This window comes from Triticum aestivum, chromosome 2D (assembly GCF_018294505.1).
Source record: "Triticum aestivum cultivar Chinese Spring chromosome 2D, IWGSC CS RefSeq v2.1, whole genome shotgun sequence".
Taxonomy (NCBI): domain Eukaryota; kingdom Viridiplantae; phylum Streptophyta; class Magnoliopsida; order Poales; family Poaceae; genus Triticum; species Triticum aestivum.
In genome coordinates, this window is record NC_057799.1 from 130,961,204 (window position 1) to 130,986,528 (window position 25,325).

The following is a 25,325-nucleotide window of genomic DNA, read 5'->3' on the forward strand; positions in this document are numbered from 1 at the left end:
TCTCCGGAGTCTCGTAGAGCTCGGGAGAACCGCCGGACTCCCGGGGGCTACTGCTGCTGGAGTAGAGCGGAGCGCACGTCAACCTGGCGGTCCTCTCCAGGCAACACTCCAGGCGGTGGCCCTCCGCGTCGAAGACCTTGAAGAAAAGTGTGGAGGCACCGTCGTACACAAAGTGGATCGTGAGGGCGCCTCTCGCACGGCAAACCCGCGCGATCTCACCCTAGCTGCGGGTCATGAAGATCTTGCCAGTGGGGACTGTTTCGATCTCTGCTCCGGTCGCCGGAGCGTTGCAGTCAGCATGCTGCAGCTAGAGCTCGAGCGGTCCCCTCGGCAGCATCACGTCAGAGAAGAACCGCGGGAAGCGGATCCAAGAGCTTGGGGGCATCGGCACCCATAGCACAAGCTCGCGCGGGGAATCCGCGGCGTGGATTCCAGGGGCAACGGCGTGCGTCGCCATCGCACGGTGACCACGGGCACGGCGCGGAGGATGCCACTCGTCACTTCCTCCTGCTGAGCCGCCGGCTTGGGCATACAGGGGTAGCGGGTACCCTGGAGGAGGCCGCTCGCACCAAGGCCTCGTCACCAACTACATTGCCGCCTCATCACGGTGATGAACCAGCCTCTTCTTCGATGGAAGCAGCCCCGAATCATCGCGGGGGGCCTTTCCTTTCTCGCTAGCAGAAAACCTTCGGATCGGCGCCATTGCTGTTGGCAATGGGGCAAGGAGGAAGAAGCAAGCGAACTGTGAAGAGATGGGCGACGGGGGCTCTGCCCCCCTCCACATTTATAGCAGAAGAAGGCCAACCGGCGCCTCCAACGATCACAGGTAATGATGATTTTCCTTGCATGTCACAGGGACTTGCCAAGTCGAGCAGTTGCTGAGGCAGCGTGGGGAAGTGGAGACGCCCACGTCCAATCAACCGCCACGCGCCGACCAAGGCCGCAGGCTTTTGGGGACTGCGGCGCTCCGCGCTTGACCTTTGGCTTCGCCGTGAAGCCAAGCTCGAGCGCACCTTGGGCCCGGGGGCTACTGTCGGCGTTTTGGGAACGGGGGTCCCCAGACTTGCCTGCCTGCGGCCCACGGCGTGGCTGCGCTAGCAGGCCTGTACGGCCCATCTTCATCAACAAGGCAATTGAGACCCTCGTGAGGGGCCAAGCCTCGCGAGGCGGACGACGCAAGACCTCCTCAGGAGCGGCCTCACCAGGCTGCCTCACGAGGAGCGGAGATATCAAGGCAGGGAAAACCTTGCGAGGCTCTCGTGACGTGAGCCATGACGATCAAGATCAGGCGGGCGCACAGCGTCCTTGTTTCCCCATTGGTGCTAAGGAGGCCAGCGCAGGCGCGGAGTACCAAGGCATCAGGCAAAGGTTTCCATATCAGTGCAACGACACCGAGACCAGCCGGACGGTAGGACGGAGGTCACCATGGAGCCCAAGACGGCGTCACCACCAGAGCCTTTTGCAGGTGAAGACCGCTTTTGTCAGGATAAGCTGTACTAGTTGTCCCCTTACAAATTGGCCGTTGTTGGCTCCCTTCCCGCTCAATATTTGGGGAGAGGACTAGGGCCTATATAAGTAGAACTAGACACCACAATAGGGGGCAGCTTGATCTCATCTGATCTAGAGCCAATCCTTAGCCACACACCGAACACAAGAACACCCCAACCTTAGGAGGCTGTTCTTCCCCTTGTACTGTTCATCATCAGCCCAAGAGGCAATCCACCACCACCACACTAGAGTAGGGTATGACACCACAACAGTGGCCCGAACGAGTATAAATCTTGTGTCTTTGTGTTGCGGGTACGTCGAGTTCGTCCGCGAGATCTTAGCGAGCTAGGGCGTAGATCGGTAGGGAGGAAATCTCCACGCGCACCCCAGTGTTCGAACCTTGAGGGTTTTGCCGGAACCCGAGATCCGACAGAAGCCACTAGTGAAATCTACGGCCCCGGGGTCTATCTTTTATCATATTGCTTTGCGATCTATTTTCACCGCTTTTTATTTTTAGATCTATTATTCCAAAAACCAAAAAAAAATACCTTGCTGCACTTCTATTTGCATCTTTTATTTCATGTTTTATTCAGATCTATTTATCCAAACTCATACAATTTAATCTATCTTTTTACCGAGGAAGGATTGACAACCCCTCTTACGCATTGGGTTGCGAGGATTTGTTCTTTGTGTGCAGGTACCGTTTACATAGTGTTGCTTGGTTCTCCTATGATTGATACCTTGGTTTCATAAATGACGGAAATACCTACCGTAGCTGTACTGCATCATCCCTTCCTCTTTGGGGAAAAGTACCGACACAGTTTCAAGCCGCATCTAAAGGAATTTCTGGTGCCATTGTCGGGGAGAACTCATCAACATCTATCAGGTTCCTAATCACAAATCTCATCACCTTGTAATTTACATTATTTGCCCTTTGCCTCTCGTTTTCATCTCCCCCACTTCACAAAAAATTGCCTTTTATTTTCCTTCTTTTTCGTTCCCCTTTTTTTCGTCAGATCTCTTGTTTGCTTGCGTTACCATGTGCCTTTTATTTGCTTGCATCTTTGCTTGGTAAAAATCTATTGATATGGATCCTCATCCAGTTGTTAATATTTTCAAAAGACCCAATTATGATCAATTGATAGTGAATTGAGTTCACTAGATTATCTTTATGAAGTTTTGCTTGAGATTCATGAATCTGAAAATTGTAATGAAGTGTCAAACCAAGAGATTTATAAAGTGAGTCATGATAGCTCCTTGAAAGAAAAGCATGATTGCAATGATGTTATTATAAATTCCATTAATTTCAATTTATGTTAATAATATGTAAAACCCCAAGCTTGGGGATGCTTGTTTTGTTATGTACGCTAATTATTTAAATGATCATGATTGGGGTGATAATGATTCGTATGATCTTGAAATTTTATTTAAACCTCATGATGAATATGCTTGCGATAATATTAAAAGTGGGTTTGGAAGAGTGTCAACTTTAGCTAAAAATATTCCCACTTATTTGGAAGTGTTCAATCTTATGAAGTTTTTGATAAAAGTGGGCTTGGAGAGGTCATGACTTTATTTGATGATAATCCCACTATTTTGGAAGAGTGTCAACTTTGCATGCATGTGGATCATGAAGAGAATATTTTATGGGATAGTTATATTGTTGACTTTGATTATGATCCTACATGTAATTATTATGAGATAGGAAAATATGGTTGTAGAAATTTTCATCTTACTAAAATACCTCTCGTTATGTTGAGATCATAAATGTTTTATTCCTCTTCTTTGCATTTGTTAGACGTTTCTTGTCTTGATAATTTCTTTGCATATAAAATTCCTATGCATAGGAAGTATGTTAGACTTAAATGTGTTTGTCATATGTTTCATAATGCTCTCTTTGTGTTTCAATTCTTATCTTTCGTGTGAGCCTCGTTGAAATCTTAAGCCTATCTTAATGGCTATAAAGAAAGAGCTTGTTGGGAGGCAACCCAATGAATAAAATCTTAAGCCTATCTTCACAAAATTATGCTACTGTTATGTCTGTGTACAGAAGTAGGGGCCTTTCTGTAACCCTTTACTCGTGCACGGGCAGTCGTAGCCACACCTGTGGCCATGCTTGGTAGGGCAGAGGAAGGAAAGGTACGAGACTGCCAAGGCAGCACCCAAGCCAGAGGCATGAAAAGCAAAGGGGCAAGATGGACTTCCCCCGGCAACACCCTTGCCGGGGCGGCCTACACAGCCCCGGCAAGAGCCTTGCCGGGGCGACTTGCCAAACACCAGCAAGACCGCCACCCTTGAGCCTGAGAGTTCTGACACCAGCAAGACTCAGGGGCGCCTGCGTGGTGGCATGCAGATCTTTGTGAAGACCAAAGGCCTGCGAGTCTTCATAAGAACCAGAAGACAAAGACCCCCGGCAAGATTCTTGCTGGGGACGGCCGCGAGACCCCGGCAAGATCCTTGCCAGGGGCATCTGCGGGGCCGTGGCAAGGCCTACCAAAGTTCCGCTGCCCCGCGGCTGTTCCGACGCGGCAAACAGCCTGCCATCTAGGCAAGCACCTGCGTGGCAGCATGCAGCTTCTAGGCCAACTAGTCAAGCACCTGCATGGTGGCATGCAGATCTTCGTGAAGGCCCTGTCACCACGCCAGCACAGCGACCAGCCAGCCAGCATGGCGCTGCATGCCTCGTCAGCTTGGACGCGCATCGAAGCAAGGCGAGGCGGCGATGGACGGGACGAGCTCTGTTGCCGTCCCCGATAAAGCAAAAGGGCACGTGGGCAGCGCATTAAATGCGTAGGTCCTACGATGTCAGGCGATAAACTTGTACACTGTAGCTACTTTCCACCTCCTGTCTGCCACTGTGGCGACCCCTTTGACATATATAAGGAGGCCCGAGGCGTACCGTGGAAGGATTCGGACTTTTCTGACTGGGCACGCATAGTAGCTAGTCCAAGAACTAAAGAACACGAGATAAACACAGACAAGCGGGACTAGGATTTTATGCATCATTTTGCGGCCCGAACCTGGGTAAAAATCCCCTCGCGTTGATTGCTAGACCTGCTCTTTGCGTAGCTCTTCGCCCCCGCCAACCGTAATAGGGGTCCTCGGGATCCCATAGGTGTCGTTTTCCCCGACATCATTGGCGCGCCAGGTAGGGGGCGCTTGGCTGTGAAAATCTGGTCTAGAAGTTAGCGCATCGACTTCTTCATCGCCATGGCTCCCAAGAAGAAGAAGGCCCCAGCTGTCGACTCGTCTAGAGCCGGTCTGTCCGCGCCAGCGCGGGCAAGCGACAGGGCAGACGCTGGCGGCGGAGGAGGTCAAAATCATCCCCATCACTCTGGTGCCATCAACCAGGCGAGCGGTGTCGTCTGCAGCGGCAACAACCATCTGCGTGGTGACGAAAAAGCTAAGTCACGCAAAACCTTGAGCAATATCCTTTTTATAGGGTTATTTTCCTCGAAGCATTTTGCTCCTTGTATGGAGAAGCTGCACGCAAAGGAACCCTTCCGCTGTTGGCAACACCCTTGTTCTGTTTCGAGTCCGCTCAACAGTTCAAGCGGCTGCATTGAGAATGGCAAGGTGGCTTGCCCAGCAGCAAGCGGCCCCCGGCAGGCTGCTAAGGATCCGTTCCTCAAAGCGTCGGGGCACGGGTTTACGCGCCAACAAACCTATCCAACTAAGCGTAGGGTGTGTACATACAAAGAAAGATCAAACAGGAAGATAGCACACACTATTTCAGAATACTGCAAAGTTATATTACATCAGTGGTTGCCGCGGTTCTAACTTAAGGTAAAATTGTCTTGGGCATGAACTCGCAGCGGCAATGAGAAATGGGGTGGCTAGTCCCGGCGCTGGCCTTCCAACCTCTTGACTCCATCAACGAAGCTGATGATGGGCTCGATACGCTCTTCGAGTGCCTTGAGGTCCGCATCCTCCGGCAAACTCTCAAGCGCGTTGGCGAAGTCGACGATGGGGTTCCAGAACGCCACATTGGTCAGGGCGCCCCGACAAAGCTTCCGAGCCTCATTGGCCAGATAAGTCGCTCGACTGGAGCGGAGTTGCTCCAGGGCGTCGAGGACGCGCTCGAAGAACAAGGTCAGCCTGGCACTGGGGCTTATGTTCGCCTCCTGGGAGTACCTGAAGTCCGGCATGCCCATGATGGCTAGCTACATGGTGAGCCTCTCTGCAACATCGATGAGGCGGGTGCTATCCACATAGTCGTTGTGGGCAGCGATGGCATTCTGCAGCAGCTGCCTCTTGTCCTCAAGGGCCTTGTTCAGGGTTTCCTCATGGGCCCTGACCTCTGAAAGCGTCCCTTCCAAGGTGTCCAGCTTCAGCTTCAGATCATCGATGGAATAGTTGGCCTCGGAGAGCAGCTTGGTCTTGTCAGAGATGGTGACCTGCAAATTCGGCAGAGTGCGGTTAGTCATGTCCCTGTCCTTCGTCAGCTTTGAGATCTCCTCCTTCAGCTCCTCCCGCTCCAGCTCCAGCTTCTCCTCCTTGCCGGCTTGGTCCAGGGCCAAAGCATCAAGTGCATCTTTGTGCTTCTGCTCCAGCTCCTGGGTCCGCCGCGCGACGAGCTTCTCGATCTCCTCGTCCTTGCCGTGGAGCGTGGCGGAAAGTGCCTGTTCACGAGCAACGAGGTCTTCCTCTTGGGTGTCCAGCAGAGCTTGGAGCCGCCTCTGGTAAGCTTTGTCCTTGGCGGCCTGTTCCTTCGCCGCCTCTTGGGCCTTCTCGATGTCAGCCTACTTCAAGAGGAGCTCTCACCGGCGTTCGTACAGCTGATCCTGGGTGGCCCTCAGGTCCTGCCGGGCCTCGGCGAACTAGACTTGCATCTGAGCGACGCACTGCAGAAAGTCTGCTTCTGCCTTGTCCACGGCCGCCGTCCTGGAGTTCACCTTATCCTGGCGGGCACGGTGGAGCGCCTGAAGCTTCTGGAAATTGGCGCGCGTGGCCCGGAGGAGCTGCTCCTCTTGGGAACCACCGCTGCTGGCGCTCGGTTCAACGACAACCTGGAGCCCGGCGGCGGCGAGGGCCTCATCGCCGAAAACCTCCCCTTCGGCTGGCACTCTGGTGCTTGCCGTCCCTGGGAGGCAGACGAACAGATCGTCACCCACCTTCAAGTACTTACCCGGGGCCGGGGCTGTAGAGGAGGAAGGTTGGTCATCGGACACCTCCTCCCCGGCGGGCCCCTTGGCGGCCTCCTCGGCAGCAGCCTTCCCGGCCTCCCCGGCAGGCCCCTTGGCGGCCTCCTCAGCAGCAGCCTTGCCGGCCTCCCCGGCAGCGGTCTTGGCGGCCTCCTCGGTGGCGGACTTGGCGGCCTCCCCGGCAGCGATCTTGGTGGCCTCAGCTTCGGCATCCTTGGTGACCTCCTCGATGACAGTGTCGACTTCCACCTGGTCCGTCGAGGGAGGGTCTGGAAACCAGAAAGGAGAATGAAGCGAGGCCAAAACCAAAGTTCAGAACAAAGAAAAGAAAGAACATCGCGTGGTAGAGATAGCAAGGGACGGGAGGTAGGCAGCTTACCCTTGCTGACTTGAGGAGAAGTGGTTCCCTCCCTGCCAACGTTCATTGCCGGGACGGAGCCACCAGAGCCCATGCTTGCCCCCCTCTTCCTCCATGCGCGTAGGCTCGGCGGTAGGTGCCCTTGCCGGTGACACCCCTCTGGGTGGCGTGGTCGATGGGGGCAGCGTGTCAGGGTCGCGTTATCTAAGTGATACATGATCCAAATCAACTAACCCATGTCCGATCATCACGTGAGATGGGGTAGCCATCAATGGTGAACATCTCTATGTTGATCATATCTACTATATGACTCATGTTCGACCTTTCGGTCTCCAGTGTTCCGAGACCATGTCTGTACATACTAGGCTCGTCAAGTTTAACCCAAGTATTATGCATGTGCAAAACTGTCTTACACCCGTTGTATGTGAACGTAGAGTCTATCACACCCGATCATCACGAGGTGCTCCAAAATGACGAACTTTGGCAATGGTGCATACTCGGTGAGAACACTTTTATCTTGAAATTTCGTGAAGGGACCATCTTATAATGCTAGCACCGTTCTAAGCAAAATAAGATGCATAAAGGATAAACATCACATGCAATCAAAATATGTGACATGATATGGCCATCATCATCTTGTGCTTTTGATCAATGCATCGTCATGATTACAATCGTCACCGGCTCGACACCTTGATCTTCATCGTTGCGTCAGGGTCGTTGATGGTGTCCTGGACTAGGGGGTACTCGCCACGTCGTCTCCCGATCAGTTGGATTGGGCCGAGTACCCCCATGGCCGTTTACTCATGGGCCAATTCGGACAGCCGATGTATACACAAGGAAGATTCCACAAGACTTGGTGATCAAGAGAAGGACTCCTCCCCACCGACGTATTCGACTAGGACACTTGTTATCCTAGGCCTCTAGTACATTATATAAGCCGAGGCCGGGCTAGTCGAGGGGGATATGCTAGATTATTATGATATTATTCATCATACCCTTAGGTTTTAAATCACAACATATGATCTCTAGGTAGATCAACTCTTGTAATCTCTATATTCATCAAGATCAATCAAGCAGGAAGTAGGGTATTACCTCCATTAAGAGGGCCCGAACCTGGGTAAACATTGTGTCCCCTGTCTCCTGTTACCCATCGATCCATGACACACAGCTTGGGACCCCCTACCGGAGATCTGCCGGTTTTGACACCGACAATGGTGCTTTCATTGAGAGTTCCGCTGTGAGACCAACGAAGGATCAATGGCTCGTCTGCAGATTAACTGTGACGTCGGCATCTTCGTCTCCGGCTCGACTGGTCACCTTGGCTCAACCGAGGACTGCACTTTGCGTCAGATCATCATGTTCGGATGATGACCTTCATCAATATCAACTCCGATCTCTCTCAAGATCATGGAGGAATCATTCATGGAGCCCGGGGGCTCAACGTCAACATTGCCCTCGAGCGACCGTGCTGTTTTTTTGGACAGCGAACTTGTATCCGCCGCCACCGCCTCCTCGAGTGTCGTTTTAACGATTGCTTCAGTGGAATTTTGCGGAATTAAGTCTACAACAAACATGCAAAATTTCATCGAGTTTCGATGGAGGAATCTCTGGCAATCTACGATATACCGGAGCTCTGTCAAATCTGGATGGGAATCTGGACGAGTTTAGGGCGTGGCCTCCAGAGCCCAGCTCGGAGGTCCATTGGAAGATCCAACCGTTCATCTGCTGCGGAATTCCCATATCTACCACCCCTCAAAATTTCAGCTCGATCTGACGGTTCAAACTCCGGGAACCTTCCGATGAGTGGACCAATTTTCTTTTCTGTTTTCTACGCGAATAGGGATCCGTCCCGAATTCATGTTTCTTTATGAACGTGGTATTATGCAACCTTTTTAAAAGGAATTTTCTTCTTGGGTATTGTGCGTTGGTCTTAACAAGTGCCCATAAAATTTGAAGCCTTCTCTGAGGTACTCTTCACCAGCACGCTGGTGTCAAACCAGTCCGGTAACATTGCTCCACGGCTGCTGACCTGTGCTAGACACGTCGTTGCTTTGTTGAGCCGAGCTCAACTTCTTCGGATCATCATCTCGGCGAGCCGAACAAGAGTTCGGCATCACGAAGGATAAATCATCACCAACATCGCCGCCCCACGGATTACACGGAGCGGGCACACCGGCATCGCCGCACGGTCACTTCGTCAAGCCGACATTGACCACCTCACGAGTTACGACCTGCATCGGCATGGCTGCACTGTTGCTTCTTCAAGCCGATGTCCATCACACCGACCTACTTCAACTCGTCGGCTGACATGGAGGCTTCGACACCTCGGCTGGACCCGGGCTCCGCTATTTCTTCATCAACGTTCTCCGGTGACTTCGCCGTCACCGGCCGACCAGCTTCGACACATCGGCTCGCATGGTGGCTGCAACATCACCTTACCGACCTGCTCCGTCACCTCGGCATTCAGGCCATAATTCTTTAATTATTTACTTCACTTAAATTAATTAAGTATAAGAATTTTTTAAAGCATATTATTGTTATTATTTTTGGCTTGCACTATTTTATGTGGGCATACGATTGGTTCAGACCGGGCTGCGCTGTCACCTCGGCGTTCCGATGAACCACGACACCTCGGCTGGACTGAGGGTTTCGTCATCACTTCATTAACCCACACTAGGGACTTTGGTGTCATACTGCCGGCCTGCTCCGTCGCCTCAGTCGGCCTGGGGGTTCCACCTCACCACATTGGCCGTGCTATGTCGCCACTTCGGAGTGCCGAGCTCTTCTCTCCGCCACCTCGGGACCGGCTTGGGGGCTGGGACCTCGTCCCGTCGTAAGCTCGGGCCGTGCATCGACACCGAGCACATTAACCAGCTAGATCGCTTTCATGCTCAAAGTTTTAAATTTTTAATTTGTGTTCGGTTCGACCATGCTCACATACGTTGTTTGATAAAAGAAACTCCCTTTGCCCATGTTAACTGGGGGCTCTTCAAATTTATATGAGCCATTCTATAATAATTGTTTTCTTCCTAGTCGTTGCAAAGTCTTTTTCTATCACTCCTTTTTCGACGCGAGTGTGTGGTCAATAGCCGGGGAGCCTAGTTTCTCTCTCAAAACCGCTCGAGTTTAGTTTGCTAAACTGGCCTAACAAGCAGTACTCCGCCTTCGAGATAGGAGGTTGCAGCCGTAGGCTGACCCGCTTGAAGTCTTGAGATCGGATGTGTCATATTAATGCACGACAGAAGCACAAAAAATTTAAGACCAATTTTCGGATTGGCACCAAATGACTTGATTTAGTTCGGACGTCAAGCTTTTACATAAGTTTTTTTGGCTTTTGGAGCTTATGGCATTTTTAACCTATTTGTGTGTCTCCAGCATAGGTCTCGCAGTACAACGCCAGACACCTTTAAAGCTTTGGTAATATCAAAGAGGGGCTGCGGCTAGAGCCCAACCCACCAAAAGCCAAGGTGTTCCATGGACTCCTCGGCAAAACATTCTTGGATACTGCATTATATGCATCGGTTTCGAATTGTGACTTCGGTCAATAGTTGGGTTGCCCGGCTCCTGTGCTTGCCTCCTACGTTCCGCTTTGTTCGGCTAGGTGTGCAAAGGGAGAACCACTGCGATTGTGCTTCCAGCTCGCATGGTTAAAGCGCCTCAGTGGAGAAAGCCGAAAACTGACTGTCACAATAACCGCAAACTGGTCAGCGATCCGATGACTGTGTTAAACTATAAGATCGATAGAGGTCACCCCGTGTTAAATGACGGGCCGTTCATAACATTGGCCGAAGTGTTTACGGCTTGACCTCGGCTGTCGCCGAACACTAACCGGGGGCTACTAACTGGCCTCCCAACTTTAAGCTCCTATGACTAAGTGAAAGTTATAAAGCTCGCATATCTGATTGCCTCATTTCCGCTAACACGCTTCCTTCAGCAGCGGCGGCTCCTCCTCTGGTGAGAGCACCAGCAGCGGTGGCTACGACAAAACACCATGCCGTCGGGCTCGTCTCGGGGAAGGCGACGGACCGTCTCATCGCCGCGCTCCGGTGAAGCAGGAGGAAGACTCGGACTGAGCTCGGGCGCCGCTGGAGCCTGGCCTCGGGAGCTGCTGCAACCGTGCGGGCAGCTTTTGTTTAACCTTTCCTTTCTCCTGCATTTGAAAAAAGTAGAGGGCCCCGCTGGGGTGTGTAATGAACCATGGCGCTTGCGCCACTATGCTATGTTTATTATCTTGACATCGTGCCGTAACACCCGTGTTTCTACTAGGTGCGGTTAGGGTAACTTAGCTCGATGTGCTTGCGGTAGTCTTCCGTCTCGCGAGAGCACGCCTTTCCAGAAGTATCTTACGCCTTTCCCGAGTCCATGACTCAGGAGCTGTCGAGCCTTAGGAGACGTTATTCGACTGCAGAATTGTTAAAAGGCCTCACGAGGCATCTCATCCCACCTCACACAAGCCCCCGAGTGTGGGTTGGTCCTGGCTGGTGCACCGCGTCGCGATGCCCGGAGGCACGGACTTGACGGGGTGCGTCTGCCCACGAGCTTGTTTCAGAGCATCTCGCGAGGATTGAGGACGCCGAAGCTCTGGGGCAACTGGGCTTCCGTGAGGTGTGGCTGTGGGCGAGCCCAGGCACACACACCTACCTAGCCCCCGTGCGCGGGACGCACAAAGAGGAGTGACGGGCAACTACTACTCTTCCTGGGGCAAGCTGAAGAGGCGAAGAAAAATGGGAAGAGAGAAAATTCCAACCCTGGCGAGCAAAAGACACGAAAGCTCCAAATTTCATTCAAGAAGTCACAAACCAGATACAGAAAGCAAGCAAAAGAACAGCCGCGTCTGGCACCTACACTAGTCTTCTCACCAGTGCGGAGCTAAGAGCTACCACTAGGGCGTGGGTGGGAGCCCCCGTGAGGCCCAAGGGCGACGCTCAGGAGACTCCGAGGCCTGTACAACCCCAACTCATTATTACGTGAGAGTGTCACGAGCGGAGACCTTCACAAGCGTGGGGCCTTGCTTCATGGGTAGAACTTCTAGAGGTGCTGGATGTTCCAGGCGTTCTAGATGGGGATCCCGTCCTGCATCTCCAGGCGCACGGCGCCGGGCCTGGAGATACGGGCGATCCTGAACGGGCCCTCCCACATGGGCGAGAGCTTATGCAGCCCTTCCCTGTAGAGCACCCGCCTTAGGACGAGATCACCCACCTTGAGCTCTGGGGTGCGTGCGAAGAACTCAACCTCCCAGTCTGCCTACTCGCCAATCTCACGGCCTAGCTTGATGAACAGGAAGGAAATGGGACACGGCAGTTTACCCAGGTTCAGGCCACCTTGCGGTGTAAAACCCTACTGCTGCTTTCTAGTGGATTGGCCTCGAGGGGCTGAGGATCAACTAGTACACTGGGGGAACAACCGCAGGAGAAGGTGTGTTCTTGTGCTCGAGTGAGCTGGTGGGTGTGAGGATGGAATGGATCCGGTCCCTCTCTACGGTGGTGGTGCTGCTCTACTTATAGTGGACTTAGTTCTCTTCCCCCAAAATGGAGGCAGGAAGGGATCCCGCAATGGCCAAATTCGAAGGGAGACAACTAGTACATCTTATCCTGACAAAAGTAGTCTTCAACTGCAAAAGCCTCTGGTCATGACGCTGCGGGTGGCCCGGCGATGACCTCCGCCATGCTGTCCTGGCGGTCTTGGTCTTGTTGCACGGGAATGGAAACCTTTGGCTGATTCCTCGGGACTCCGCGCCTGCGCTTGCCTCCTTGGCACCAATGAGGAAACTGCTGTCCTGCGCCCGCTGGGGCCCGCCTGGCCCGTGTCGTCATGGCTCACGTCACCCGAACCTCGCGAGGTGAGGCTTGCATAGAAATCTCCGCTCCTCAGGAGCTAGCCTGAGGAGGCCGCTCCTTCTGGAGGTCTTGGTGTCGTCCGCCTCGCGAGGCTTGGCCCCTCGCGAGGGTCTCAAGTTGTTGATGTTGAAGGTGGGTCGTACCGGGCCGTCGATGGAGCCACGCCGTGGGCTGCAGGCAGGCAAGTATGGGTACCCCCATTCCTAGAATGCTGACAGTATTCATGTTGATCCAATGTGTCTCCCATTATCAAGTTGAATGGGGTTTCTCAGGATTATCAAAGTAGTGTTTAATATTTTTCACATAACAAGCATCGAGGGTTTTAGGAGGTTCCCCATCTCCATGAGTAGCAAGTACACCTTTTTTTGGTATTTCGTGTTCCATATCCATAACTAAAGATATAAAACAACTTAGAACAAAAAATAAAATCTACTTAGTGATAAAGCAAACAAGCACACACGAGAATACTGAGCCCACGCTATTGCTCCTTGGCAACGGCACCAAAAAAAGTTCATGCTAACCCACATGTATAGGGGATCAATTGTAGCCTTTCTCGATAAGTAAGAGTGTCGAACCTAAGGAGGAGCTAAAGGTAGAACAAATATTCCCTCAAGTTCTATCGACCATCGATACGACTCTACGCACAGTTTACACTTGCTTACCTAGAACAAGTATGAAACTAGAAGTATTTTGTTGGTGTAAAGGGATATGTTTTCAAGATAATAAAGAACACGTAAATAAAAGCTAGGGGTTGTTTAAATAAAGAAACTATTAAGTTAGTTTTAGTAGAGCTTTATATCACAAGAAAGTTATTTGTCCCTAGGCAATCGATAACTAGACCAGTAATCATTATTGCAATTTTATTTGAGGGAGAGGCATGAGCTAACATACTTTCTCTATTTGGATCATATGCACTTATGATTAGAACTCTAGCAAGCATCCGCAACTACTAAAGATCATTAAGGTAAAACCCAACCACAACATTACAAGGTATCAAGTCATCTTTACTCCCATACGCCACAACCTACTTACTCGGGTATGTGCTTCTGTCGCTCACGCCACCCGCCATAAGCAAATCATGAACATACACTACTGCAGGATGCTGCTAACGCGACACTACGATTAGAGACCCTTTGACGAAAATATGTGTGATGCATTAATCGCAAACGGTGATGTAAAATAACCATCAAAAAAGATGCAAAACGTTTGCGATGGCGGAGCCATCAAACACGATTTCTAATTTTAGTTGCATGTGTGATGCAGGGCATATGGTTTAGTTCAATTAACTGTTTGCGATGAGGAAGAAGAACATAAACGGGCAGCCATATGAAGGCGTGTGCGATATACGGCATACAGTTCACTCGGATGAACTGTTTGTGATGAAGCCGAACATCAGAAACGGGCAGCCAGATGAAGGTGTGTGTGATATACGGCATACAGTTCACTCGGATGCACTGTTTGTGATTAGGCAACATAAACAAAACGGTCAGCCAGATCAAGATGTGTGCGATATACGGCATACGGTTCATTGTGATAAACTATTTGTGTTGAGCCAAGAGAACAGAAATGTTTCACATAAACAAGATGTGTGTAATATGCGGCAAACATACAATTACATAGGTGGCTAGTACACACATGACATTTTCACACACCAAAGTAAACTATTACGTGCATAATTAACTAGGATAAACGATCATCTGGTCATCATCTACTTCTTGTGCTAGCTCGATGTTCCTTATATGCTAAGTTTCCATTAATTGATGGCGTTTTATGAACACGCCATCGTTTTCCGCCATTTCCTCACATGTTTCCTGCCACCCAGCGATATTGCGCATAAACCTAGGCGGCGCGCGACGCGCGGAGGTAACAAGCGCAACCTGTAGCACATCCACCTTTTCCAAGCATGCCAACCCACCAAAGCGCCGCCTCTGCCAACAACCTCGTCAACAAGGAAAACGAGAAGGCGCCACGGCCCGTCGAGGCCGAGGCGCTCCCCGGCAACGCGATGGACGACGCCGTGACGCGCGTCATTGCCAGGGTTGAGCAGACCCTTGGCGCATGGCCCTTCAGCACCGCGGATCAAGATAGGCATGTCAGTGCCGAGAGGCTGCAGCTCGCCGCAAAACATGATCGATGGCGCGCCGCAGAGCAACCTAGGCGCGTCCGCGCCGATATGTTGCGGCTCGCCGCACGGCGAGACTGTTGGAGCGCCGCAAAGCAAGAGGCGCGGCGCGCCACACAGCAAGAGCGGATCCATTGGCGCTTGCCTGCTGTCGACAGGGCGTCGCGGTTGGGTACACGTCCCGTCAATAACCCCATTCCTCGCCAGGAGTGGGCAGAGGCCCTCTGCGTCGTACTTGCACCAGAGGCTGGCTGCGCCGTACTTGCACCCGACGCCCGCCGCGCCGTTCGCATGGGTCGCTCCGTTCGCCTTGTCCGTGGCCCACTCGATGCCAACGCGCTGGTCGGTAGGCTCGACCACCTCCTTGGCCCAGGTGTTCACCTGGGCGTAGTAGAGGAACATGGTCGTCGCATCCTCGAGCTGGTGATCCCCGATGAAAGAGCCAACTTCGAGCTCGAGATCGCGGTCCAGATGTACCGAGAGCGTGTCGACCGCTTGGATAAACTCCTGCACGAGTTCAGGCAGAGCCAAGAGGTAGCGTAGGCAAGGGCTGTTGGTCATGGTCTCATGGATGCTTTTTATTTTGTTGAGTCGTTTTGACGTGGATAGTTATGTATTCACAGCAATCATAGTATTGCTCTATTTCAATGTGTGTACTCTGTTTTCCGTTCTTATATGTTCTGTTTCAATGTGTGCATATACACTTTCCTTTCTGTATATGTGGATGATAATAGCTAGATTCAAATTAGTATACAAAAATAGATAGAAAATGGAATTCATAATATATATATATATATATATATATTAATTGTTCATTAGTTCATCACAGAATATATATAATATCATCACATATACGTGATGATACTTAACTACTAGGTACAATGCATAAAATTGAAAACAAACAATACTAAAACGAATAATATATCCCTCCTAGGGGCTGTAATTCGGCAGCCCTCGCCAGCAGCTCCTTGGTGCGCGGTGTCTTCCCAGCGCAGAGGCATTACTCCGCCTCCTCCGCCTCGCAGCGCTTGACGTACCGATCTGCCTCTTGCTGGTGGATGAGCGCGAACGATCTTACCATTTTGTTGGGCGCCCACCGGAGCTCCTCGTCGATGGCATGCTGGAGCTTATCGGCCCACCTCCATGCAGTGATGAGGCGCGTAGCGCCTTTGACTTTCCTTGCGAAGTACCCGTCTTCGTACACCTACTCTGCACGATGACGCGCCCGCCCCCAAAGCTCCATCGCCTCCTTTTTCCAGGCGGCATCACGGGCTTCACAGGCCGCCTGGTACCTGGCTTCCTCCTCCGCCATCTCCTTCTTGAACGCCACTTGCCTGGTTTTCTCAGCCGGAGGCAGCGACTTCCACATACAAAATTGTACTAGCCCCAAAACCAATCCATAGTAGGGGGGTCCGGCGCAACCTCGTCCGGCGGTGCATAGGGGTCCTCGTCGCTGCTCTTCGAGTGAGCGTCCTCGGGAGGCGGCGACTCCTCGTCGGCGCGTGGGCAGACCGGCGGCGCCATGGCAAAGATTTGAGAGAGAGAGAGAGAGATGGCGAGCGAGGGGAGGATGTAGATGAGAATGCAGGCGGGACGACGTGAGCAAGGTAGTATTTATTGGCGGCCGGAATCTAGATCGACGGGAACAGTACACACGTCGGTCACCGTAATTTACGAGTACTGTAGTTTGACTTACACATGATTCCCGCAACAAAATCCGTGTGTGAACTTAATAGCTGACAGTTTCCAATACAGAACCGTGTCTTATTAATAACACCTGCCACCCACCTTCCAAACCTCGAGGCGTGAAATAGAGTGCCAATCGTGTGGGGCGGTTGTCTTGCTAGATCTTTACATTTTCTTTTTTGAACACCACATATTTACATCGTCTGATGATTTTTTAACTCGCACACAAGTACAAAAAAATATGATTTTTCAAACCGTTATGGTTAGCCTTTGCATGTAGATGTAGTTCAAATTTAAATTACGGTCATTAAATGGCTAGAAATCGCTTAAATGTCTTTAAAAAGTTAAATGACCCCTAGAATTTGCCAAATTTTCACATCACAGTTGTAGTAGTGCACGTTAAACATAGAAAAAATATGAAGTCCGTAAGAGGAAGCTATCTCTCGTTCTTCATCAAACATGCATTGTTCCCTCTCGGAACCACGAGCCGTCTAGTGAGTTGCTCCGGTTTGTGAGGGGTGTGTGTCCAAACTTTTCTCTAACAGGATAATTTTTTTACCACATCATCTTGGTGGCATGACATTACATCAAGCAAGTTTTCATGTTTTTCTGATCATTTTTTATTTTTTTGGAATTAAAATGCCATGGCACTCCATGCATGTGTCCATGCCCTGAGACCAATATGCTTGAAAATTCCTTCTAATTTACTGCACATGGAATTAACTCGCACACAGGTACACAAATATGATATTTCAAACTGTTATGGTTAGCCGTTGGATGCATATGTAGTTCAAATTTGAATTACGGTCATTAAATGGCTGGAAAATCACTTAAATGTCTTTAAAAGGTCAACCCTGAAATTTTCCAAATTTCCACATGACGGTTGTATTAGTGCACGTGAAACATAGAAAAATTTGAAGGCCGTAAGAGGAAGCTATCTCCCGTTCGTCATCAAACATGCATTGTTCCCTCTCAGAACCACGAGCCTTCTAGTGAGTTGCTCCGGTTTGTGAGGAGTGTGTGTCCAAACTTTCGTCAGATAGGCCAATTTTTTTACCAAATCATCTTGGTGGCATGACATTACATCAAGCAAGGTTTCATGTTTTTCTCATCATTTTTTAATATTTTGGAATTAAAATGCCATGGCACTCCATGCATGTATCCATGCCGTCAGACCAATATGTTTGAAAATTCCTTCTAATTTATTGCACATGGAATTAACTCGCACACAAGTACACAAATATGATTTTTCAAACCGTTATGGTTAGCCGTTACATGTAGATGTAGTTCAAATTCGAATTATGGTCATTAAATGGCTAGAAAATCACATAAATATCTTTAAAAGGTCAAATGACCCCTGAAATTTTCCAAATTTTCCCTTGACAGTTGTATTAGTGCATGTTAAACATAGAAACAATTTGAAGGCCGTAAGAGGATGCTATCTCCCATTCGTCATCAAACATGCATTGTTCCCTCTCAGAACCACGAGCCTTCTTGTAAGTTGCTCCGGTTTGTGAGGGGTGTATGTCCAAACTTTCGTCAAATAGGCCAATTTTTTTACCACATCATCTTGCTGGCATGACATTACATCAAGCAAGGTTTCATGTTTTTCTGATCATTTTTTTATTTTTTCAAATTAAAATGCCATGGCACTCCATGCATGTGTCCATGCCCTGAAACCAATATGTTTGCAAATTCCATCTAATTTACTACACATGGAATTAACTCGCATGCAAGTACACAAATATGATTTTTCAAACCGTTATGGTTAGCCGTTGCATGTAGATGCAGTTCAAATTTGAATTACGGTCATTAAATGGCTAGAAAATCACTTAAATGTCTTTAAAAAGTCAACTGACCCCGGAAATTTTCCAAATTTTCACATGATAGTTGTATTAGTGCACGTTAAACATAGAATATTTTGAAGGCCGTAAGAGGAAGCTATCTCCCGTTCATCATCAAACATGCATTCTTCCCTCTCGGAACCACGAGCCTTCTAGTGAGTTGCTCCGGTTTGTGAGGGGTGTGTGTCCAAACTTTCATCAAACAGGACAATTTTTTTACCACATCATCTTGGTGGCACGACATTACATCAAGCTGGGTTTCATGTTTTCTGGTCATTTTTTTAATTTTTTGGAATTAAAATGCCATGGCACTCCATGCACGTGTCCATGCCGTGACACCAATATGTTTGAAAATTCCTTCTAATTTACTGCACATGGAATTAACTCGCACACAAGTACACAAATATGATTTTTCAAACCATTATGGTTAGCCGTTGCATGTAGATGTAGTTCAAATTTGAATTACGGTCATTAAATGGATAGAAAATCACTTAAATGTCTTTAAAAGGTCAAATGACCCCTGGAATTTTCAAAATTTTCACATGACAGTTGTATTAGTGCACGTTAAACATAGAAAAAATTGAAGGCCGTAGAGGAAGCTATCTCCCGTTGGTCATCAAACATGCATTTTTCCCTCTCGGAACCAGGAGCCTTCTAGTGATTTGCTCCGGTTTGTGAGGGTGTGTGTCCAAACTTTTGTCAAATAGGCCAATTTTTTTACCACATCATCTTGGTGGCATGACATTACATCAAACAAGGTTTCATATTTTTCTGATCATTTTTTAATTTTTTGGAATTAAAATGCCATGGCACTCCATGCATGTGTCCATGCCGTGAGACCAATATTTTGAAAATTCCTTCTAATTTACTGCACATGGAATTAACTCGCACACAAGTACACAAATATGATTTTTCAAACCATTATGGTTAGCTGTTGCATGTACATGTAGTTCAAATTTGAATTACGGTCATTAAATGGCTACCAAATCTCATAAATGTCTTTAAAAGGTCAAATGATCCCTGAAATTTTCCAAATTTTCACATGAAAGTTGTATTAGTGCATGTTAAATGTAGAAAAAAATTTGAAGGCCGTAAGGGGAAGCTATCTCCCGTTCGTCATCAAACATACATTGTTCCCTCTCGGAACCACAAGCCTTCTAGTGAGTTGATTCGGTCTGTGAGGGGTGTGTGTCCAAACTTTCGTCAAACAAGCCAAATTTTTTACCACATCATCTTGGTGGCATGACATTACATTAAGAAAGGTTTCATGTGTTTCTGATCTTTTTTTAAAAAAATTGGAATTTAAATGCCATGGCACTCCATGGTTAATTGTGTCATAGTCGTTAGACCAATATATTTGAAAATTCCTTCCAATTTAATGCACATGGAATTAAATCGCACACAAGTACACAAAATATGACTTTTCAAACCGTTATGATTAGATGTTGCATGTACATGTAGTTCAAATTTGAATTACGGTCATTAAATGGCTAGTGAATCACTCAAATGTCTTAAAAGCTCAAATGACCCCTGAAATTTTCCAAAATTTGACATGACAGTTGTATTAGTACTACAAATTTTCCTATATACATTTAAAACACCATCTGTTGCCAATTTACTCCAAATTCGTCTTTCACAGCTAATAAAAAATATCCACAACATCACACACCGTTTTTTGTAGGAACCGTTTGCGATGAAAATTTCTGGGACTATTGAAGTCTTCCTCCTTAAGCTTCGTTGGCTCGTCTGCTCCAGTGTCGGCAACCCCTGAATCCACGAATCCCGACCCCATTCTTGCACCCCTTCTTGAAAAGATGACACTATGGAAATGCTTCATGAAGGCCCGTACGATGGTCGCGTCCTCCCCGAGCGCCGCCGCCTGCGCCGAGAGCGCGGCCACCTACGCCGAGATTGCCGCCGTCTGCTGAGAGGGCGTCAGCATCAGCCGAGACAGCTGCAGCTGCTGCTACGACGGCGGCTGCAAACATCGAGATCGCTCGGGCTCCGTCTGTGGCGCCGATGTCGCCCTGGCCCGGGTCGAGGCCATCCATGCCAAGATCGAGGACGCACAAGCCAAGATATTCCAGGCCACCTCGGAATCCAGCATGCAACCCACGTCCAAAAAGGCGGTGGTTGACGGTGTCCTGGACTAGGGGGTACTCACCACGTCATCTCCCGATAAATTGGATTGGGCCGAGGACCCCCATGGACGTTTACTCATGGGCCAGTTCGGACAGCCGATGTATACACAAGGAAGATTCCACAAGACTTGGTGATCAAGACAAGGACTCCTCTCCACCGACGTATTCGACTAGGACTCTTGTTATCCTAGGCCTCTGGTTCATTATATAAGCCGAGGCCGGGCTAGTCGAGAGGGATATGCTAGATTATTATGATATTATTCATCATACCCATAGGTTTTAGACCACAACATATGATCTCGAGGTAGATCAACTCTTGTAATCTCTATATTCCCACTACTAGGGAAAACCTTATACACAGAATCTAGCTGTAGCGTGCTTCAAAAGAGGACGATACTAATACAAATGTAGCTTTAGCGCGCTAGGTGAAAAGAGCGCTACTGCTACAATTGCCAGGGCGTTGCCCCCAAACCATGTATTGTAGTAGTGCCCTTCCAATAGACGCGCTACTGCTAACGTACTTAGCAGTAGCGCGTTGCGCCAACACACGCTACTGCTAAAGTCTCATCCCCCTTCCGCCTAAGTTTAGTCCCATACTGCTAAGCGAATAGGGTGTTTACCACCTTAAAAACGTTACTTATCAAACCATCACAAGCACTTGGTCTTCATTGAACTCTATGTGTAGGATCTGTGGCCGCTGTCAGCGTTCTGGGAACGGGGGTCCCCAGACTTGCCTGCCTGCGGCCCACAAGCGTGGCTAAGCCAGCAGGCCGTACGACCCATCTTCACGGACAAGGCATCCAAGACCCTCACGAGGGTCCAAGCCTCGCGAGGCGGACGATGCAAGACCTCCTCTGGAGTGGCCTAGCCAGGCAGGCTCACGAGGAGCGGAGATATCAAGGCAGGGCAAACCTCATGAGGCCCTCATGACGTGAGCCATGACGAACGGCACCAGGCGGGCGCCAGCGCGCGCAGCGTCCTTATTTCCTCTTTGGTGCTAAGGAGGCCAGTGCAGGCGAAGAGTACCGAGGCATCAGGCAAAGGTTGCTATATTGGTGCAACGAGACCAAGACCAGGAGGACGGCAAGACGGAGGTCATCGTGGAGCCCAAGACGGCGTCACCACCAGAGCTTTTCGCAGGTAAAGACCACTTTTGTCAGGATAGCTTGTACTAGCTGTCCCCCTTCAAATTTGCCCGTCGTTGTTGGCTCCCTTCCCGCTCGATATTTGGGAAGAGGACCAAGGCCTATATAAGCAGAGCTAGCCACCAAAGTAGAGGCATCTCATCTCATCTTAGCTTGATCCAACCCGATCGAGAGCCTACCCTAGCCACAAGAACACCTCAACCTATGGAGGCTGTTCTTCCCTTGTACTATTCATCATCAGCCCTAGAGGCAATCCACCACCACCACACTGGAGTAGGGTATTACACCACAACGGTGGCCCGAACCAGTATAAACCTCATGTCTTCCTGTGTTGCGAGTTCGTCGAGTTTGTCCGCGAGATCTTAGCGAGCTAGGGCATAGATCGGTAGGAGGGAAAGACTTCGCGTGCACGCTAGTGTTCGAACCTTAAGGGTTTGCCGGAACCCCACATCCCGCATTTGGCGCGCCAGGTAGGGGTGTGCCATAGTTTCCCTTCCATCAGTTCATCGCTTCGTCGCTTCGTCATCTCCATGGCGGACGCTCGCCGTGCTCGAGCTGAATGTCGGGGTGCCCTCACCGCCCGTGTCGCTCAGACGGGTCCTGTTGGCGGGCCTCCTCGCCGTCCTCCGTCTCCCGCCGCCAACGCTGCCACCGGTCCGGCGGGGAACGAGCAGCAGGCGTCCTCGCTGCATCCTTCGGTGCGGCAGGACGGCCGCACCGCTACTCCATCACCGACCCCTGCCGGTTCTTCGTCTCACGCGTGCTGCGCTCCCATGGAGGCACGGGCCGCGCTCCTCGCGGCGAACGAACTCCTGCGCTACCGCCCCGTCGACGACCTCTATGAGGAGTGGCTCGACCGAGTCGCCGATCTCGTCCGCGCCGCAGGGGGCTCTCCGGCGCCGTCCCTCTCTCTGCCTCCCCCTCAACCAGCCATGGGCGACGAGGCTCATGGCGTGCCTCCACCACCTCTGCCCCAAGAGGGCGCCTTGGCACCAAGGGGTGCGGCTCCACGGCGTGATCCGCCGCGTCCGGTGCCCGCGCGCGAAGAGAGAAGCTGCCAAGAAATCCCGTGGCCGCAAGAAGCTGCACATGCGCTCCCCGCGCCACCTCGTCAAGACCGTGCACCACCCGCAGCGGCACAGTGCGGACCTCGTCAAGACCAAGCTCCACCTCTGAAGCAGGCCCCGGCAACCACGGCCGGCTGCCGCGCCTTCACCCCCGAGCTGTGTAGCATCGCCTGGCCAGGCAAGTTCAAGCCGGATCTGCCTCCTCGCTACGACGGCACCGCCGACCCCGCGGAGTTCCTGCAGCTCTATGAGCTGAGCATCGAAGCGGCCAACGGCGATGAAAAAGTCATGGCGAACTGGTTTCCCATGGCTCGCACGGATGGAGCTCGCTCCTGGCTCCTGAACCTGCAGCACGGCTCGATCTCCTCCTGGGACGAGATGCGCGACCGCTTCGTCGCCAACTTCCAGGGCACTCGCGACCGCCCATCGGCCGCGGGTGATCTACGCCGCATCAAGCAGCAACCAGGAGAAACCCTCCAGAAGTACATCCAGCGCTTCAACAACACCCGCCTCAAGATCCCAAAGGTCACGGACGAGGCCATCATCTCCGCATTTTGCAACGGCGTCCGCGACGTCTAGAGAAGGAAGAGCTCGCTATCCACGAGGAGCTCTACACATCTCAGGAGCTGTTCAACCTGGCGACCAAGTGTGCAAGAGCTGAGGAGGGGCGCCTTTCCCTCCTTGAGCTGCCAGCTGCCGGAGCGGAGGAGAAGAAGGCCAAGGCCAAGGACGTGAAGCGCAAGGAGGCAGTGATGCTCGCAGCGGAGCCCAACACCAAGCGAGGCAGAGATCAGCCCGAGTCATCCAAGAACGGTCGACTGTTCTGCGCCTTCAACAACCTGAACACCCACAATACCAGTGGCTGTCAAGAGCTCAGAGCCATACGGGAAGGACACTTCGGTCGATGCCCCGAGCGCAACGACCGGGGCTACGACCGTGGAGGAGGACAAGGAGGCGGACGCTGGGACGACCGTGGCCCGCTCCAGGAGTGGCGCGACCGACCTCGCGAGGACCGCTGGCAGGACAAACCTCGCGAGGGCGCCTGGAGGGACCCGCCTCGTGAGGATCGCCCCCAGGGCAACACCGATCTTCCCCCGCTGCCGCCACCAAGAAGGAACGACGACCACCACCAGGACGAGGGGGCTAGGGGCTTCCATGAGCCGCGTGCAATCGCCTGCATTTTGGGCGGCGCTCAGGCCCCAGCCTCTCAGCGCATCTTCAAACAGTTTGCTCGCGAGGTGAACGCGGTGCTCCCCGAGCTCGAGGCCACGCGCCTGTTGGAAATATGCCCTAGAGGCAATAATAAATGGTTATTATTATATTTCTTTGTTCATGGTAATTGTCTATTGTTCATGCTATAATTGTATTGTCCGGAAATCGTAATACATGTGTGAATACATAGACCACAACGTGTCCCTAGTAAGCCTCTAGTTGACTAGCTCGTTGATCAACAGATAGTCATGGTTTCCTGACTATGGATATTGGATTTCATTGATAACGGGATCACATCATTAGGAGAATGATGTGATGGACAAGACCCAATCCTAAGCATAGCATAAAAGATCGTGTAGTTTCGTTTGCTAGAGCTTTTCCAATGTCAAGTATCTTTTCCTTAGACCATGAGATCGTGCAACTCCCGGATACCGTAGGAGTGCTTTGGGTGTGCCAAACGTCACAACGTAACTGGGTGACTATAAAGGTGCACTACGGGTATCTCCGAAAGTGTCTGTTGGGTTGGCACGGATCGAGACTGGGATTTGTCACTCCGTGTGACGGAGAGGTATCTCTGGGCCCACTCGGTAATGCATCATCATAATGAGCTCTATGTGACTAAGGCGTTAGTCACGGGATCATGCATTGCGGTATGAGTAAAGAGACTTGCCGGTAACGAGATTGAACAAGGTATTGGGATACCGACGATCGAATCTCGGGCAAGTAACATACCGATTGACAAAGGGAATTGCATACGTGATTGATTGAATCCTCGACACCGTGGTTCATCCGATGAGATCATCGTGGAACATGTGGGAGCCAACATGGGTATCCAGATCCCGCTGTTGGTTATTGACCGGAGAGGCGTCTCGGTCATGTCTGCATGTCTCCCGAACCCGTAGGGTCTACACACTTAAGGTTCGGTGACGCTAGGGTTGTAGAGATATGTGTATGCGGAAACCCGAAAGTTGTTCGGAGTCCCGGATGAGATCCCGGACGTCACGAGAGGTTCCTAAATGGTCCGGAGGTGAAGAATTATATATAGGAAGTCAAGTTTCGGCCACCGGGAAAGTTTCGGGGGTTACCGGTATTGTACCGGGACCACCGGAAGGGTCCCGGGGGTCCACCGGGTGGGGCCACCTATCCCGGAGGGCCCCGTGGGCTGAAGTGGGAAGGGAACCAGCCCCTAGTGGGCTGGGCCCCCCCCATGGGCCTCCCCCCATGCGCCTAGGGTTCGGAACCCTAGGGTGGGGGGCTTCCCACTTGCCTTGGGGGGCAAGG